The 18,940-nt window shown below is 54.8% G+C and overlaps 7 non-coding genes across 7 annotated transcripts; all 7 read right to left on the bottom strand.

Annotated features, from left to right (window-relative positions):
* Window positions 1–1,197: 1,197 nt before the first annotated feature.
* On the bottom strand, window positions 1,198–1,289 carry LOC137753295 (small nucleolar RNA SNORD116). Its single transcript, XR_011071442.1, has one exon. It is a non-coding gene; the product is annotated as a small nucleolar RNA SNORD116 (small nucleolar RNA).
* Window positions 1,290–3,696: 2,407 nt separating this feature from the next.
* On the bottom strand, window positions 3,697–3,788 carry LOC137750083 (small nucleolar RNA SNORD116). The gene has a single exon (XR_011070363.1). It is a non-coding gene; the product is annotated as a small nucleolar RNA SNORD116 (small nucleolar RNA).
* Window positions 3,789–6,715: 2,927 nt separating this feature from the next.
* LOC137753066 (small nucleolar RNA SNORD116) lies at window positions 6,716–6,807 on the bottom strand. The gene has a single exon (XR_011071375.1). It is a non-coding gene; the product is annotated as a small nucleolar RNA SNORD116 (small nucleolar RNA).
* Window positions 6,808–9,214: 2,407 nt separating this feature from the next.
* Window positions 9,215–9,306, bottom strand: LOC137750078 (small nucleolar RNA SNORD116). The gene has a single exon (XR_011070362.1). It is a non-coding gene; the product is annotated as a small nucleolar RNA SNORD116 (small nucleolar RNA).
* A 2,927-nt stretch (window positions 9,307–12,233) lies between these two features.
* Window positions 12,234–12,325, bottom strand: LOC137753058 (small nucleolar RNA SNORD116). Its single transcript, XR_011071368.1, has one exon. It is a non-coding gene; the product is annotated as a small nucleolar RNA SNORD116 (small nucleolar RNA).
* Window positions 12,326–14,732: 2,407 nt separating this feature from the next.
* Window positions 14,733–14,824, bottom strand: LOC137750001 (small nucleolar RNA SNORD116). The gene has a single exon (XR_011070345.1). It is a non-coding gene; the product is annotated as a small nucleolar RNA SNORD116 (small nucleolar RNA).
* Window positions 14,825–17,748: 2,924 nt separating this feature from the next.
* LOC137753682 (small nucleolar RNA SNORD116) lies at window positions 17,749–17,840 on the bottom strand. Its single transcript, XR_011071550.1, has one exon. It is a non-coding gene; the product is annotated as a small nucleolar RNA SNORD116 (small nucleolar RNA).
* Window positions 17,841–18,940: the final 1,100 nt, after the last annotated feature.

The following is an 18,940-nucleotide window of genomic DNA, read 5'->3' as shown; positions in this document are numbered from 1 at the left end:
AGGCTCGCCGGATACCACAGTCTCGACGCAGCAGCGGGTGGCAGGAAAAATGACACCCAGGCCACACATCCTCTCCTGCCCTTAAAACTGTAGCCTTTCCTTGGCAGCCGACTCCCTTGTTTCTGCATGGTTGCGCCCAATGACCTCCTGGTAGAGCTCCAATCCTCAGGGAAAGCTCTGTGGGCCGGGTATAGAAATGATGCTTGGCTGTCCTCAGGAACACCTTCACGTCTTCAACACAGGGGAAACGTGGCCAGACAGGGACAAAACACCCCAAGGCCTCCAAATCGGCCCCCATGAGAAGACACCATACTGTGCCATGAAGGCAACCTTTCGCTGGACAAGGACCCGCCATGAAGCAAATCGACCAAGGAGAGGAAAGAGGCGGGACAGTCCACAAATGGGCTCCCGTATTCTCTCCCTACACGTGCCTCCAGATGCTCCTGAGGGAATCCCAAATGTGTTCCGGGAATCCCATGGCCACCGTCGATCTATCCACCCACCAGTAAACCTGTGGGCTTAGCCAGCCATCTCACGTGTCTCTTTCACTCGCCTTGCCTTACTCTCTCTCCACCGGGATCCCAACGTGTCACGGCAAGATGCCAGAGCCACCCCTCACCAAGGAAGCTTGCCGTGACCAAGCTTGACTAAGGCATTTTCCAGCCCCTTCACACAGCACACACAAGCAGGACACAACCCGAGGAGGAGCCATCTGATTGCCTAAACTCCCAGGAACTGTGGCCCATTTGATTTCTCCCCTCATCAGGAGAAACCTAAATTGCATATGGTCTCCCAGGCAGAACATGACAAAGAAGCCTGCCCTAGGCCTGGAATCCTGTTCTGACCCTGAGCCTACAGACTTCTGTTTCTTTGAGGCCACAAGGCAATGACCAGCAGGTGGGGGCAGCCTGTAGAACTCAAGCGCAGGTGGCAGAACCAGCAATGGCGCATGCTTCCTCTCCTACCTGCATGCTGAACCGTGGCAGGGGATAGAAGTCCTGGCTAGACCAAGGAACACAGAGACGGCACGCTGTCCCACACCTTCCCGCCTGCATTGGCATCCCAGGCTCCTTTCCCAATGGCTCTTCTCCCCATGAGATGACCACAACCCTCAACTTGAACAACGTGGCTGTGGACACCCATGGCCGCAAATGCAATGTGAACCTCTCCGTACTTTCCTTTTGGGAGCCACGTGCTGGACCTCAGTTCCAACGAGGAGACGGTAGGGATTTCTCACTCATTTTGTTCAGATTTCCAAGGATTGCATTTGTGGGAGTCATCATCGATCCAAGCACATGCTCAAACGTTGGACATGCAAAGTTGCAGATTCCACCATGGGACGGCCAGCGAGCTGAATCATATCAGCGTACAGAAGTGGCCAGAGCCGAGCCATGGGTCAGGAAATGCAGCCAGTTCTCAGGGCATCAAAGCTCGTGTTCCCCGAGAAAAGACCAGAAGGTGAGGGTGTATCCCCGCTGCACAAGTTCCGTCACCAAACCTTTAGGTTTAGCAAAGAAGTGTCGCTTACCGCAAGATGGGTTAAAGCAGGATCATCATGGAATGCACGCCAGGACCCCTCCGAGACTCCTTCGCCTGGCCTCGCCTTGCCACGCCGTCCTCCTTTCAACGGGTATCAGGGATTATACGGATGGCCCCAGGCTGCTGCTGGCATCCTTTCCCTGGCATTCCACCTGGCTCGGGTGAGAGAACACACGCAGGCTTGAGGAGGATGCACGGGCGCAGCGAGGGCAAGGTCGATACCACCCAGTGATGTGTGTTCTATCTCTCCTCAACATTTCATTTGCTGTCCATCTTGCCTGTTTGTACGCACCCAAACGTGAAAGCATCGTGGCACAGGCGCCTTCAGAGCGTGCGGCCGTCAGGACAAAGAGTGCCGCCGACCAACAACACCCTGGTCTCGGGCCCTGAAATTCCTCTCCTGACCAATCTGCCCTGCATCACAGCAAAATGATGTCTTCCTGATCCCCCGAGACACCCTCAGGACAACTGGGCCCCCTCAGCCTAAGAGCAAGTGCCCACTTTGGCAACAAACACGCCCTTGGCACTTATGATTCCACACAGTGGACACACCCTCAAGGGGAGAGATCTTCCACAAGGGAAGGGCCCTTGGCCGAATATGATGACCTCCATCAAAAGCGGCTCGTAGGGACCCGTGACAAAGGGTACCTGAGGAACCCCTGGACTGATCAAGGGAGACTCACCAGCAGGCATACTTCCTGGTCTCCTGCCAAGCCAGAGGAACTTCCTAGGACCGCCACCAAAGCTAATGGCAAGGGAGCCATTCCAATGCCCAAAGTGGCGGGGCAAACCCTTGCAGCAACTGGGTATCTTATCGTAGCACCTTGCACATTGTCTTTCTTCCCTTCAAGGACAAGACCTTGGAGAAACTATGAGACCCAGGTCCTCCAGAACCAATGTGTCACCCACAGCCGTGCAATGAGGGAATGCCTCCAACATCCTGGACCCTTGAAATGGCATGACTTCTCTGGCTTGAAGCCATGCATGCTGGAGATCACAGGCTCGCAGCACCAGAAGGCGGCTGGACAAAATGACCCCTGCAGCACACTTTCACTCCAGCCCTTAAAACTGTAGCATTTCCTTGGCAGCTAACTCGCTTCTTTCTGCATGGTTGGGCCCAAAGACCTCCCGGGAGAGCTCCAAACCTTATGGAATGCTATGCCGAATGGGTATAGCAATGACGCTGGGCTGTCCTAAGGAACACCTTAACATCCTCAACATAGGGGCAAGGAGGCCACACAGGGACAAAACATCCCAACGGCTCCAAATCGGGCCCAGTGAGAAGACACCATACTGTGCCGTGAAGGCACCATTCACTGGAACAAGGACCCGCCGTGAAGCACATTGAGAAAGGAGAGGAAAAGGTTGGGATGGTCCATGAACGTGCACCTGTATTCCTTCCCTACACGGGACTCCAAATGCTCCTGAAGATATCCCAAAAGAGTTCCGGGAACCCTATGTCCACCGACCATCTATCCACCCAACAGTAAACCTGTGGGCTTAGCCAACACTCTCACGTGTATTTCCCGCTCGCCTTGCCTTCCTCTCTCCACCAGGACCCAAACGAATCCACCCCTCACCTAAGTAGCTTGATGTCCCCTGGATTTGCCTAAGGCATTTTCCAACCTCTCCACACACAACACACAAGCAGGACACAACCCAAGGAGGAGCCAACAGCGTCGCCCAAATCCGTGGGATGGTGGCCCATTTGATTTCCCCTGACCTTCAGGGCAAACGTAAACTACATCCCACCTCCCAAGCTGAACATGACATAGAAGCCTTGCCTGGCCAGGACTCCTTCTCTGACCCTGAGTGCAGAGACTTCTGTTTCCTTGCGGGAACAAGGCAACGACCTGAGCTTGAGGGTGGCCTGTAGGTCTCGAGGGCAAGCCAGAGGAGTACCAGTGGCTCATGCTTCCTTTCATACCCGCATGCTGACCGCGGCAGGGGATAGCAGTTTTGGATAGACTCAGGTGCCCAGAGACGTCAAGTTGTCCTTAGCCTTCCCACATAGATGGACATCCCAGGCTCCTCTCCACATGGCTCTTTCTGCACGAGAAGCCCGCCACCCTCAACTTGAACAATGTTGCTGCGCGAGCCCACGGTAGCAAATGCGACATGGACCTCTCCCTTATTTTCCTTTGGGAGCCACGTGCTGGACCTCAGGTAGGATGAGAAGATGGTAGGTATTGCTCATTCATTTTGTTTAGATTTCGAAGGAATGCATTTATGGGAGTCATCAGCGATCCACACAGCTGCTCAAAGGCTGGACGTGCAAAGTCGCGGACTGTCAGCAAGCTCAATCCTCTCAGCAGTAGGGAGCGGCCAGACTCGAGCCACGGGGCAGAAAGTGCACCCAAGTCTCAGGGCATCGGAGCTCGGGTGCCCCAGGAAGCGCCCGGAATGTGACGGTGTAGTCTCGCCGCAGAAGTCCCCGTGGCCAAACATCTAGGTTTCTTCAAAGAAGTTCCGTTTACCCCCACAAGGTTTCTACCAGGAACCTCGTCAAGCCAGAGGCGATGCCCTTGGGTCGTACAGAAAGCTATTGGCATTGGAGATATTCCAATGCCCAAACTGGCAGGGCAAACCCTTGTAGCAACTGGGTAACTTGCCCTGCCGCCTTGTATTTTCACCCCCGGGCCCATCAGTGACATGACCGCGGAGAAACCTGAGACACATTCATTGGTTCAGAGTTCCAAGCAGTGCATTTATGGGAGTCATCATCAATCCACCTGCTCAAAGGCTGCACGTTCAAAGTTGCAGGCTCCACCGCAGGGCAGCCAACGATCTCAATCATGTCAGCAGTCAGGAGCGGCCAGAGCCGACCCACGGGCCAGCAAATGGAGCTAAGGATAATGGCATCGGATCTGGGGTGCCACTGGAAGAGCCAAGAAGGTGAGGGTGTAGTCTCAGGGCACAAGTCCAAGTGGCCAAACATCTAGGTTTCTGCAAAGAATTTCCACTCACCACCACAAAGTTCCTACGAGGATCCTCAAGTACTTCACGCCAAAATCACTCTGAGAATCTTTTGCCTCGACTTGCCTCAACTTGCCGCACTGTCCTCACTTCGCCAGGTACCATGGACTATACAGAGGGCCCCATGCTGCTGCAGGTGTTTGTTCCCGGGCAATCCACCACCTGCCTCAGTGTGACAGAACACAGGGATGTTTGAGAAAAGTGAACGGGGGCACAGAGACAAAGGGTGATACCGCCCAGCGATGTGCGCTCTATCTCCCCTCAACATTTCATTTGCAGCCCATCATGTCTGTGTGTCCACAGCCAAACGTGAATGTTTCGTGGCACGGATGCCTTCAGAGTGCACGGGCATCAACACAAAGAGCACGGCCGTCCATCAAACCCCTGGTATGGGCCTTGAACTTCCCCGCCTGAGCCGCCTCCCCACCGACACAGCATAGGGATGTCATCCTGAACCGCTGAGACACCCTCAGGGGAAATGGGATTACTCAGCGTAAGAGCCACTGCCCTCTGGGGAACCAAACCACTCCTGGCGCATACGCTTCCACACAGTGGACTCACCCTCACGGGGAAATGTGGTCCCTGAGATCTTCCACAAGGGAACGGCCCTTGGCCAAATATCACGACCTGCAACAAAAGCAGCTTGTAGGGACCGGTGACAAAACGCACCAGAGGAACTCCTGGACTGAACAATGGAGATTCACCTGGAGCCATACTTCCTGGCCTGCTGCCAAGACTGGCAACCTACCCTTGGCCCACACACAAAGCTAATGGCATGGGAACCATTCCGATGCTCAACGCGGCGGGGAAACCCTTGCAGCAATGGTGTAACTTGCAGTGGTGTCTGGTACATTCACACTCTGGGCCCATCAGTGACGTGACATTGGGGAAACCGTGAGGCTCAGGTACTCTGCAAGCAACTTGTTACCCACAGCCATGCAACGAGAGAACCCAGACAACAGCCTAGACACTTGAACCGGTATGACTTGTCTGGCCTGTGGCCAGGCTCGCCGGATACCACAGTCTCGACGCAGCAGCGGGTGGCAGGAAAAATGACACCCAGGCCACACATCCTCTCCTGCCCTTAAAACTGTAGCCTTTCCTTGGCAGCCGACTCCCTTGTTTCTGCATGGTTGCGCCCAATGACCTCCTGGTAGAGCTCCAATCCTCAGGGAAAGCTCTGTGGGCCGGGTATAGAAATGATGCTTGGCTGTCCTCAGGAACACCTTCACGTCTTCAACACAGGGGAAACGTGGCCAGACAGGGACAAAACACCCCAAGGCCTCCAAATCGGCCCCCATGAGAAGACACCATACTGTGCCATGAAGGCAACCTTTCGCTGGACAAGGACCCGCCATGAAGCAAATCGACCAAGGAGAGGAAAGAGGCGGGACAGTCCACAAATGGGCTCCCGTATTCTCTCCCTACACGTGCCTCCAGATGCTCCTGAGGGAATCCCAAATGTGTTCCGGGAATCCCATGGCCACCGTCGATCTATCCACCCACCAGTAAACCTGTGGGCTTAGCCAGCCATCTCACGTGTCTCTTTCACTCGCCTTGCCTTACTCTCTCTCCACCGGGATCCCAACGTGTCACGGCAAGATGCCAGAGCCACCCCTCACCAAGGAAGCTTGCCGTGACCAAGCTTGACTAAGGCATTTTCCAGCCCCTTCACACAGCACACACAAGCAGGACACAACCCGAGGAGGAGCCATCAGATTGCCTAAACTCCCAGGAACTGTGGCCCATTTGATTTCTCCCCTCATCAGGAGAAACCTAAATTGCATATGGTCTCCCAGGCAGAACATGACAAAGAAGCCTGCCCTAGGCCTGGAATCCTGTTCTGACCCTGAGCCTACAGACTTCTGTTTCTTTGAGGCCACAAGGCAATGACCAGCAGGTGGGGGCAGCCTGTAGAACTCAAGCGCAGGTGGCAGAACCAGCAATGGCGCATGCTTCCTCTCCTACCTGCATGCTGAACCGTGGCAGGGGATAGAAGTCCTGGCTACACCAAGGAACACAGAGACGGCACGCTGTCCCACACCTTCCCGCCTGCATTGGCATCCCAGGCTCCTTTCCCAATGGCTCTTCTCCCCATGAGATGACCACAACCCTCAACTTGAACAACGTGGCTGTGGACACCCATGGCCGCAAATGCAATGTGAACCTCTCCGTACTTTCCTTTTGGGAGCCACGTGCTGGACCTCAGTTCCAACGAGGAGACGGTAGGGATTTCTCACTCATTTTGTTCAGATTTCCAAGGAATGCATTTGTGGGAGTCATCATCGATCCAAGCACATGCTCAAACGTTGGACATGCAAAGTTGCAGATTCCACCATGGGACGGCCAGCGAGCTGAATCATATCAGCGTACAGAAGTGGCCAGAGCCGAGCCATGGGTCAGGAAATGCAGCCAGTTCTCAGGGCAACAAAGCTCGTGTTCCCCGAGAAAAGACCAGAAGGTGAGGGTGTATCCCCGCTGCACAAGTTCCGTCACCAAACCTTTAGGTTTAGCAAAGAAGTGTCGCTTACCGCAAGATGGGTTAAAGCAGGATCATCATGGAATGCACGCCAGGACCCCTCCGAGACTCCTTCGCCTGGCCTCGCCTTGCCACGCCGTCCTCCTTTCAACGGGTATCAGGGATTATACGGATGGCCCCAGGCTGCTGCTGGCATCCTTTCCCTGGCATTCCACCTGGCTCGGGTGAGAGAACACACGCAGGCTTGAGGAGGGTGCACGGGCGCAGCGAGGGCAAGGTCGATACCACCCAGTGATGTGTGTTCTATCTCTCCTCAACATTTCATTTGCTGTCCATCTTGCCTGTTTGTACGCACCCAAACGTGAAAGCATCGTGGCACAGGCGCCTTCAGAGCGTGCGGCCGTCAGGACAAAGCGTGCCGCCGACCAACAACACCCTGGTCTCGGGCCCTGAAATTCCTCTCCTGACCAATCTGCCCTGCATCACAGCAAAATGATGTCTTCCTGATCCCCCGAGACACCCTCAGGACAACTGGGCCCCCTCAGCCTAAGAGCAAGTGCCCACTTTGGCAACAAACACGCCCTTGGCACTTATGATTCCACACAGTGGACACACCCTCAAGGGGAGAGATCTTCCACAAGGGAAGGGCCCTTGGCCGAATATGATGACCTCCATCAAAAGCAGCTCGTAGGGACCCGTGACAAAGGGTACCTGAGGAACCCCTGGACTGATCAAGGGAGACTCACCAGCAGGCATACTTCCTGGTCTCCTGCCAAGCCAGAGGAACTTCCTAGGACCGCCACCAAAGCTAATGGCAAGGGAGCCATTCCAATGCCCAAAGTGGCGGGGCAAACCCTTGCAGCAACTGGGTATCTTATCGTAGCACCTTGCACATTGTCTTTCTTCCCTTCAAGGACAAGACCTTGGAGAAACTATGAGACCCAGGTCCTCCAGAACCAATGTGTCACCCACAGCCGTGCAATGAGGGAACGCCTCCAACATCCTGGACCCTTGAAATGGCATGACTTCTCTGGCTTGAAGCCATGCATGCTGGAGATCACAGGCTCGCAGCACCAGAAGGCGGCTGGACAAAATGACCCCTGCAGCACACTTTCACTCCAGCCCTTAAACCTGTAGCATTTCCTTGGCAGCTAACTCGCTTCTTTCTGCATGGTTGGGCCCAAAGACCTCCCGGGAGAGCTCCAAACCTTATGGAATGCTATGCCGAATGGGTATAGCAATGACGCTGGGCTGTCCTAAGGAACACCTTAACATCCTCAACATAGGGGCAAGGAGGCCACACAGGGACAAAACATCCCAACGGCTCCAAATCGGGCCCAGTGAGAAGACACCATACTGTGCCGTGAAGGCACCATTCACTGGAACAAGGACCCGCCGTGAAGCACATTGAGAAAGGAGAGGAAAAGGTTGGGATGGTCCATGAACGTGCACCTGTATTCCTTCCCTACACGGGACTCCAAATGCTCCTGAAGATATCCCAAAAGAGTTCCGGGAACCCTATGTCCACCGACCATCTATCCACCCAACAGTAAGCCTGTGGGCTTAGCCAACACTCTCACGTGTATTTCCCGCTCGCCTTGCCTTCCTCTCTCCACCAGGACCCAAACGAATCCACCCCTCACCTAAGTAGCTTGATGTCCCCTGGATTTGCCTAAGGCATTTTCCAACCTCTCCACACACAACACACAAGCAGGACACAACCCAAGGAGGAGCCAACAGCGTCGCCCAAATCCGTGGGAAGGTGGCCCATTTGATTTCCCCTGACCATCAGGGCAAACGTAAACTACATCCCACCTCCCAAGCTGAACATGACATAGAAGCCTTGCCTGGCCAGGACTCCTTCTCTGACCCTGAGTGCAGAGACTTCTGTTTCCTTGCGGGAACAAGGCAACGACCTGAGCTCGAGGGTGGCCTGTAGGTCTCGAGGGCAAGCAAGAGGAGTACCAGTGGCTCATGCTTCCTTTCATACCCGCATGCTGACCGCGGCAGGGGATAGCAGTTTTGGATAGACTCAGGTGCCCAGAGACGTCAAGTTGTCCTTAGCCTTCCCACGTAGATGGACATCCCAGGCTCCTCTCCACATGGCTCTTTCTGCACGAGAAGCCCGCCACCCTCAACTTGAACAATGTTGCTGCGTGAGCCCACGGTAGCAAATGCGACATGGACCTCTCCCTTATTTTCCTTTGGGAGCCACGTGCTGGACCTCAGGTAGGATGAGAAGATGGTAGGTATTGCTCATTCATTTTGTTTAGATTTCGAAGGAATGCATTTATGGGAGTCATCAGCGATCCACGCAGCTGCTCAAAGGCTGGACGTGCAAAGTCGCGGACTGTCAGCAAGCTCAATCCTCTCAGCAGTAGGGAGCGGCCAGACTCGAGCCACGGGGCAGAAAGTGCACCCAAGTCTCAGGGCATCGGAGCTCGGGTGCCCCAGGAAAAGCCCGGAATGTGACGGTGTAGTCTCGCCGCACAAGTCCCCGTGGCCAAACATCTAGGTTTCTTCAAAGAAGTTCCGTTTACCCCCACAAGGTTTCTACCAGGAACCTAGTCAAGCCAGAGGCGATGCCCTTGGGTCGTACAGAAAGCTATTGGCATTGGAGATATTCCAATGCCCAAACTGGCAGGGCAAACCCTTGTAGCAACTGGGTAACTTGCCCTGCCGCCTTGTATTTTCACCCCCGGGCCCATCAGTGACATGACCGCGGAGAAACCTGAGACCCATTCATTGGTTCAGAGTTCCAAGCAGTGCATTTATGGGAGTCATCATCAATCCACCTGCTCAAAGGCTGCACGTTCAAAGTTGCAGGCTCCACCGCAGGGCAGCCAACGATCTCAATCATGTCAGCAGTCAGGAGCGGCCAGAGCCGACCCACGGGCCTGCAAATGGAGCTAAGGATCATGGCATCGGATCTGGGGTGCCACTGGAAGAGCCAAGAAGGTGAGGGTGTAGTCTCAGGGCACAAGTCCAAGTGGCCAAACATCTAGGTTTCTGCAAAGAATTTCCACTCACCACCACAAAGTTCCTACGAGGATCCTCAAGTACTTCACGCCAAAATCACTCTGAGACTCTTTTGCCTCGACTTGCCTCAACTTGCCGCACTGTCCTCACTTCGCCAGGTACCATGGACTATACAGAGGGCCCCATGCTGCTGCAGGTGTTTGTTCCCGGGCACTCCACCACCTGCCTCAGTGTGACAGAACACAGGGATGTTTGAGAAAAGTGAACGGGGGCACAGAGGCAAAGGGTGATACCGCCCAGCGATGTGCGCTCTATCTCCCCTCAACATTTCATTTGCAGCCCATCATGGCTGTGTGTCCACAGCCAAACGTGAATGCTTCGTGGCACGGATGCCTTCAGAGTGCACGGGCATCAACACAAAGAGCACGGCCGTCCATCAAACCCCTGGTATGGGCCTTGAACTTCCCCGCCTGAGCCGCCTCCCCACCGACACAGCATAGGGATGTCATCCTGAACCGCTGAGACACCCTCAGGGGAAATGGGATTACTCAGCGTAAGAGCCACTGCCCTCTGGGGAACCAAACCACTCCTGGCGCATACGCTTCCACACAGTGGACTCACCCTCAAGGGGAAATGTGGTCCCTGAGATCTTCCACAAGGGAACGGCCCTTGGCCAAATGGGACGACCTCCAACAAAAGCAGCTTGTAGGGACCGGTGACAAAACGCACCAGAGGAACTCCTGGACTGAACAATGGAGATTCACCTGGAGCCATACTTCCTGGCCTGCTGCCAAGACTGGCAACCTACCCTTGGCCCACACACAAAGCTAATGGCATGGGAACCATTCCGATGCTCAACGCGGTGGGGAAACCCTTGCATCAATGGTGTAACTTGCAGTGGTGTCTGGTAGTTTCACACTCTGGGCCCATCAGTGACGTGACATTGGGGAAACCGTGAGGCTCAGGTACTCTGCAAGCAACTTGTTACCCACAGCCATGCAACGAGAGAACCCAGACAACAGCCTAGACACTTGAACCGGTATGACTTGTCTGGCCTGTGGCCAGGCTCGCCGGATACCACAGTCTCGACGCAGCAGCGGGTGGCAGGAAAAATGACACCCAGGCCACACATCCTCTCCTGCCCTTAAAACTGTAGCCTTTCCTTGGCAGCCGACTCCCTTGTTTCTGCATGGTTGCGCCCAATGACCTCCTGGTAGAGCTCCTATCCTCCGGGAACGCTCTGTGGGCCGGGTATAGAAATGATGCTTGGCTGTCCTCAGGAACACCTTCACGTCTTCAACACAGGGGAAACGTGGCCAGACAGGGACAAAACACCCCAAGGCCTCCAAATCGGCCCCCATGAGAAGACACCATACTGTGCCATGAAGGCAACCTTTCGCTGGACAAGGACCCGCCATGAAGCAAATCGACCAAGGAGAGGAAAGAGGCGGGACAGTCCACAAATGTGCTCCCGTATTCTCTCCCTACACGTGCCTCCAGATGCTCCTGAGGGAATCCCAAATGTGTTCCGGGAATCCCATGACCACCGTCGATCTATCCACCCACCAGTAAACCTGTGGGCTTAGCCAGCCATCTCACGTCTCTCTTTCACTTGCCTTGCCTTACTCTCTCTCCACCGGGATCCCAACGTGTCACGGCAAGATGCCAGAGCCACCCCTCACCAAGGAAGCTTGCCATGACCAAGCTTGACTAAGGCATTTTCCAGCCCCTTCACACAGCACACACAAGCAGGACACAACCCGAGGGGGAGGCATCAGATTGCCTAAACTCCCAGGAACTTTGGCCCATTTGATTTCTCCCCTCATCAGGAGAAATCTAAATTGCATATGGTCTCCCACGCAGAACATGACAAAGAAGCCTGCCCTAGGCCTGGAATCCTGTTCTGACCCTGAGCCTACAGACTTCTGTTTCTTTGAGGCCACAAGGCAATGACCAGCAGGTGGGGGCAGCCTGTAGAACTCAAGCGCAGGTGGCAGAACCAGCAATGGCGCATGCTTCCTCTCCTACCTGCATGCTGAACCGTGGCAGGGGATAACAGTCCTGGCTAGACCAAGGAACACAGAGACGGCACGCTGTCCCACACCTTCCCGCCTGCATTGGCATCCCAGGCTCCTTTCCCAATGGCTCTTCTCCCCATGAGATGACCACAACCCTCAACTTGAACAACGTGGCTGTGGACACCCACGGCCGCAAATGCAATGTGAACCTCTCCGTACTTTCCTTTTGGGAGCCACGTGCTGGACCTCAGTTCCAACGAGGAGACGGTAGGGATTTCTCACTCATTTTGTTCAGATTTCCAAGGAATGCATTTGTGGGAGTCATCATCGATCCAAGCACATGCTCAAACGTTGGACATGCAAAGTTGCAGATTCCACCATGGGACAGCCAGCGAGCTGAATCATATCAGCGTACAGAAGTGGCCAGAGCCGAGCCATGGGTCAGGAAATGCAGCCAGTTCTCAGGGCATCAAAGATCGTGTTCCCCAAGAAAAGACCAGAAGGTGAGGGTGCAGCCCCGGTGCACACGTTCCGTCACCAAACCTTTAGGTTTAGCAAAGAAGTGTCGCTTACCGCAAGAAGGGTTAAAGCAGGATCCTCATGGAATGCACGCCAGGACCCCTCCGAGACTCCTTCGCCTGGCCTCGCCTTGCCACGCCGTCCTCCTTTCAACGGGTATCAGGGATTATACGGATGGCCCCAGGCTGCTGCTGGCATTCTTTCCCTGGCATTCCACCTGGCTCGGGTGAGAGAACACACGCAGGCTTGAGGAGGGTGCACGGGCGCAGCGAGGGAAAGGTCGATACCACCCAGTGATGTGTGTTCTATCTCTCCTCAACATTTCATTTGCTGTCCATCTTGCCTGTTTGTACGCACCCAAACGTGAAAGCATCGTGGCACAGGCGCCTTCAGAGCGTGCGGGCGTCAGGACAAAGAGTGCCGCCGACCAACAACACCCTGGTCTCGGGCCCTGAAATTCCTCTCCTGAGCAATCTGCCCTGCATCACAGCAAAACGATGTCTTCCTAATCCCCCGAGACACCCTCAGGACAACTGGGCACCCTCAGCCTAAGAGCAAGTGCCCTCTTTGGCAACAAACACGCCCTTGGCACTTATGATTCCACACAGTGGACACACCCTCAAGGGGAGAGATCTTCCACAAGGGAAGGGCCCTTGGCCGAATATGATGACCTCCATCAAAAGCGGCTCGTAGGGACCCGTGACAAAGGGCACCTGAGGAACCCCTGGATTGATCAAGGGAGACTCACCAGCAGGCATACTTCCTGGTCTCCTGCCAAGCCAGAGGAACTTCCTAGGACCGCCACCAAAGCTAATGGCAAGGGAGCCATTCCAATGCCCAAAGTGGCGGGGCAAACCCTTGCAGCAACTGGGTATCTTATCGTAGCACCTTGCACATTGTCTTTCTTCCCTTCAAGGACAAGACCTTGGAGAAACCATGAGACCCAGGTCCTCCAGAACCAACGTGTCACCCACAGCCGTGCAATGAGGGAACGCCTCCAACATCCTGGACCCTTGAAACGGCATGACTTCTCTGGCTTGAAGCCATGCATGCTGGAGATCACAGGCTCGCAGCACCAGAAGGCGGCTGGACAAAATGACCCCTGCAGCACACTTTCACTCCATCCCTTAAACCTGTTGCATTTCCTTGGCAGCTAACTCGCTTCTTTCTGCATGGTTGGGCCCAAAGACCTCCCGGGAGAGCTCCAAACCTCATGGAATGCTATGCCGAATGGGTATAGCAATGAGGCTGGCCTGTCCTAAGGAACACCTTAACATCCTCAACATAGGGGCAAGGAGGCCACACAGGGACAAAACATCCCAACGGCTCCAAATCGGGCCCAGTGAGAAGACACCATACTGTGCCGTGAAGGCACCATTCACTGGAACAAGGACCCGCCGTGAAGCACTTTGAGAAAGGAGAGGAAAAGGTTGGGATGGTCCATGAACGTGCACCTGTATTCCTTCCCTACACGGGACTCCAAATGCTCCTGAAGATATCCCAAAAGAGTTCCGGGAACCCTATGTCCAACGACCATCTATCCACACAACAGTAAGCCTGTGGGCTTAGCCAACACTCTCACGTGTATTTCCCACTCGCCTTGCCTTCCTCTCTCCACCAGGACCCAAACGAATCCACCCCTCACCTAAGTAGCTTGATGTCCCCTGGATTTGCCTAAGGCATTTTCCAACCTCTCCACACACAACACACAAGCAGGACACAACCCAAGGAGGAGCCAACAGCGTCGCCCAAATCCGTGGGACGGTGGCCCATTTGATTTCCCCTGACCATCAGGGCAAACGTAAACTACATCCCACCTCCCAAGCTGAACATGACATAGAAGCCTGGCCTGGCCAGGACTCCTTCTCTGACCCTGAGTGCAGAGACTTCTGTTTCCTTGCGGGAACAAGGCAACGACCTGAGCTCGAGGGTGGCCTGTAGGTCTCGAGGGCAAGCCAGAGGAGTACCAGTGGCTCATGCTTCCTTTCATACCCGAATGCTGACCGCGGCAGGGGATAGCAGTTTTGGCTAGACTCAGGTGCCCAGAGACGTCAAGTTGTCCTTAGCCTTCCCACGTAGATGGACATCCCAGGCTCCTCTCCACATGGCTCTTTCTGCACGAGAAGCCCGCCACCCTCAACTTGAACAATGTTGCTGCACGAGCCCACGGTGGCAAATGCGACATGGACCTCCCCCTAATTTTCCTTTGGGAGCCACGTGCTGGACCTCAGTTAGGATGAGAAGATGGTAGGTATTGCTCATTCATTTTGTTTAGATTTCGAAGGAATGCATTTATGGGAGTCAACACCGATCCACGAAGCTGCTCAAAGGCTGGACGTGCAAAGTCGCGGATTGTCAGCAAGCTCAATCCTCTCAGCAGTAGGGAGCGGCCAGACTCGAGCCACGCGGCAGAAAGTGCACCCAAGTCAGCGCATCAGAGCTCGGGTGCCCCAGGAAGCGCCCGGAATGTGACGGTGTAGTCTCGCCGCACAAGTCCCCGTGGCCAAACATCTAGGTTTCTTCAAAGAAGTTCCGTTTACCCCCACAAGGTTTCTACCAGGAACCTTGTCAAGCCAGAGACTTTGCCCTTGGGTCGTACAGAAAGCTATTGGCATTGGAGATATTCCAATGCCCAAACTGGCAGGGCAAACCCTTGCAGCAACTGGGTAACTTGCCCTGCCACCTTGTATTTTCACCCCCGGGCCCGTCAGTGACATGACCGCGGAGAAACCTGAGACCCATTCATTGGTTCAGAGTTCCAAGCAGTGCATTTATGGGAGTCATCATCAATCCACCTGCTCAAAGGCTGCACGTTCAAAGTTGCAGGCTCCACCGCAGGGCAGCCAACGATCTCAATCATGTCAGCAGTCAGGAGCGGCCAGAGCCGACCCACGGGGCTGCAAATGGAGCTAAGGATCATGGCATCGGATATGGGGTGCCACTGGAAGAGCCAAGAAGGTGAGGGTGTAGTCTCCGGGCACAAGTCCCCGTGGCCAAACATCTAGGTTTCTGCAAAGAATTTCCACTCACCACCACAAGGTTCCTACGAGGATCCTCAAGTACTTCACGCCAAAATCACTCTGAGACTCTTTTGCCTCGACTTGCCTCAACTTGCCGCACTGTCCTCACTTCGCCAGGTACCATGGACTATACAGAGGGCCCCATGCTGCTGCAGGTGTTTGTTCCCGGGCACTCCACCACCTGCCTCAGTGTGACAGAACACAGTGATGTTTGAGAAAAGTGAACGGGGGCACAGAGGCAAAGGGTGATACCGCCCAGCGATGTGCGCTCTATCTCCCCTCAACATTTCATTTGCAGCCCATCATGTCTGTGTGTCCACAGCCAAACGTGAATGCTTCGTGGCACAGATGCCTTCAGAGTGCACGGGCATCAACACAAAGAGCACGGCCGTCCATCAAACCCCTGGTATGGGCTTTGAACTTCCCCGCCTGAGCCGCCTCCCCACCGACACAGCATAGGGATGTCATCCTGAACCGCTGAGACACCCTCAGGGGAAATGGGATTACTCAGCGTAAGAGCCACTGCCCTCTGGGGAACCCAACCACTCCTGGCGCATACACTTCCACACAGTGGACTCACCCTCACGGGGAAATGTGGTCCCTGAGATCTTCCACAAGGGAACGGCCCTTGGCCAAATGGGACGACCTCCAACAAAAGCAGCTTGTAGGGACCGGTGACAAAACGCAGCAGAGGAACTCCTGGACTGAACAATGGAGATTCACCTGTAGCCATAATTCCTGGCCTGCTGCCAAGAGTGGCAACTTACCCTTGGCCCACACACAAAGCTAATGGCATGGGAACCATTCCGATGCTCAACGCGGCGGGGAAACCCTTGCAGCAATGGTGTAAATTTCAGTGGTGTCTGGTACTTTCACACTCTGGGACCATCAGTGACGTGACATTGGGGAAACCGTGAGGCCCAGGTACTCTGCAAGCAACTTGTTACCCACAGCCATGCAACGAGAGAACCCAGACAACAGCCTAGACACTTGAACCGGTATGACTTGTCTGGCCTGTGGCCAGGCTCGCCGGATACCACAGTCTCGACGCACCAGCGGGTGGCAGGAAAAATGACACCCAGGCCACACATCCTCTCTTGCCCTTAAAACTGTAGCCTTTCCTTGGCATCCGTCTCCCTTGTTTCTGCATGGTTGCGCCCAATGTCCTCCTGGTAGAGCTCAAATCCTCAGGGAACGCTATGTGGGCCGGGTATAGAAATGATGCTTGGCTGTCCTCAGGAACACCTTCACGTCTTCAACACAGGGGGAACGTGGCCAGACAGGGACAAAACACCCGAAGGCCTCCAAATCGGCCCCCATGAGAAGACACCATACTGTGCCATGAAGGCAACCTTTCGCTGGACAAGGACCCGCCATGAAGCAAATCGACCAAGGAGAGGAAAGAGGCGGGACAGTCTACAAATGTGCTCCCGTATTCTCTCCCTACACGTGCCACCTGATGCTCCTGAGGGAATCCCAAATGTGTTCCGGGAACCCCATGGCCACTGTCGATCTATCCACCCACCAGTAAACCTGTGGGCTTAGCCAGCCATCTCACGTCTCTCTTTCACTCGCCTTGCCTTACTCTCTCTCCACGGGGATCCCAACGTGTCACGGCAAGATGCCAGAGCCACCCCTCACCAAGGAAGCTTGCCGTGACCAAGCTTGACTAAGGCATTTTCCAGCCCCTTCACACAGCACACACAAGCAGGACACAACCCGAGGAGGAGCCATCAGATTGCCTAAACTCCCAGGAACAGTGGCCCATTTGATTTCTCCCCTCATCAGGAGAAACCTAAATTGCATATGGTCTCCCAAGCAGAACATGACAAAGAAGCCTGCCCTAGGCCTGGAATCCTGTTCCAACCCTGAGCCTACAGACTTCTGTTTCTTTGAGGCCACAAGGCAATGACCAGCCGGTGGGGGCAGCCTGTAGAACTCAAGCGCAGGTGGCAGAACCAGCAATGGCGCACGCTTCCTCTCCTACCTGCATGCTGAACCGTGGCAGGGGACAGCAGTCCTGGCTAGACCAAGGAACCCAGAGACGGCACGGTGTCCCACGCCTTCTCGAAGGATTGGCATCCCAGGCTCCTTTCCCAATTGCTCTTCTCCCCATGAGATGACCACAATCCTCAACTTGAACAACGTGGCTGTGGACACCCACGGCCGCAAATGCAATGTGAACCTCTCCCTACTTTCCTTTTGGGAGCCACGTGCTGGACCTCAGTTCCAACGAGGAGACGGTAGGGATTTCTCCCTCATTTTGTTCAGATTTCCAAGGAAAGCATTTGAGGGAGTCATCATCGATCCAAGCACATGCTCAAACGTTGGACATGCAAAGTTGCAGATTCCACCATGGGACGGCCAGCGAGCTGAATCATATCAGCGTACAGAAGTGGCCAGAGCCGAGCCATGGGTTAGGAAATGCAGCCAGTTCTCAGGGAATCAAAGCTCGTGTTCCCCGAGAAAAGACCAGAAGGTGAGGGTGTAGCCACGGTGCACACGTTCCCATCGCGAAACCTTTAGGTTTAGCAAAGATGTTTCACTTACCGCAACCAGGGTTAAAGCAGGATCCTCATGGAATGCACGCCAGAACCCCTCCGAGACTCCTTCGCCTGGCCTCGCCTTGCCACGCCGTCCTCCTTTCAACGGGTATCAGGGATTATACGGATGGCCCCAGGCTGCTGCTGGCATTCTTTCCCTGGCATTCCACCTGGCTCGGGTGAGAGAACACACGCAGGCTTGAGGAGGGTGCACGGGCGCAGCGAGGGAAAGGTCGATACCACCCAGTGATGTGTGTTCTATCTCTCCTCAACATTTCATTTGCTGTCCATCTTGCCTGTGTGTACGCACCCAAACGTGAAAGCATCGTGGCACAGGCACCTTCAGAGCGTGCGGGCGTCAGGACAAAGAGTGCCGCCGACCAACAACACCCTGGTCTCGGGCCCTGAAATTCCTCTCCTGAGCAATCTGCCTTGCATCACAGCAAAACGATGTCTTCCTAATCCCCCGAGACACCCTCAGGACAACTGGGCCCCCTCAGCCTAAGAGCAAGTGCCCTCTTTGGCAACAAACACGCCCTTGGCACTTATGATTCCACACAGTGGACACACCCTCAAGGGGAGAGATCTTCCACAAGGGAAGGGCCCTTGGCCGAATATGACGACCTCCATCAAAAGCGGCTCGTAGGGACCCGTGACAAAGGGCACCTGAGGAACCCCTGGATTGATCAAGGGAGACTCACCAGCAGGCATACTTCCCGGTCTCCTGACAAGCCAGAGGAACTTCCTAGGACCGCAACCAAAGCTAATGGCAAGGGAGCCATTCCAATGCCCAAAGTGGCGGGGCAAACCCTTGCAGCAACTGGGTATCTTATCGTAGCACCTTGCACATTGTCTTTCTTCCCTTCA

The sequence above is a fragment of the Eschrichtius robustus genome, chromosome 1 (assembly GCF_028021215.1).
Source record: "Eschrichtius robustus isolate mEscRob2 chromosome 1, mEscRob2.pri, whole genome shotgun sequence".
Classification (NCBI taxonomy): Eukaryota; Metazoa; Chordata; class Mammalia; order Artiodactyla; family Eschrichtiidae; genus Eschrichtius; species Eschrichtius robustus.
The sequence above is the reverse complement of the archived record's forward strand: the minus strand, read 5'-3'. Positions and strand labels throughout refer to the sequence as shown.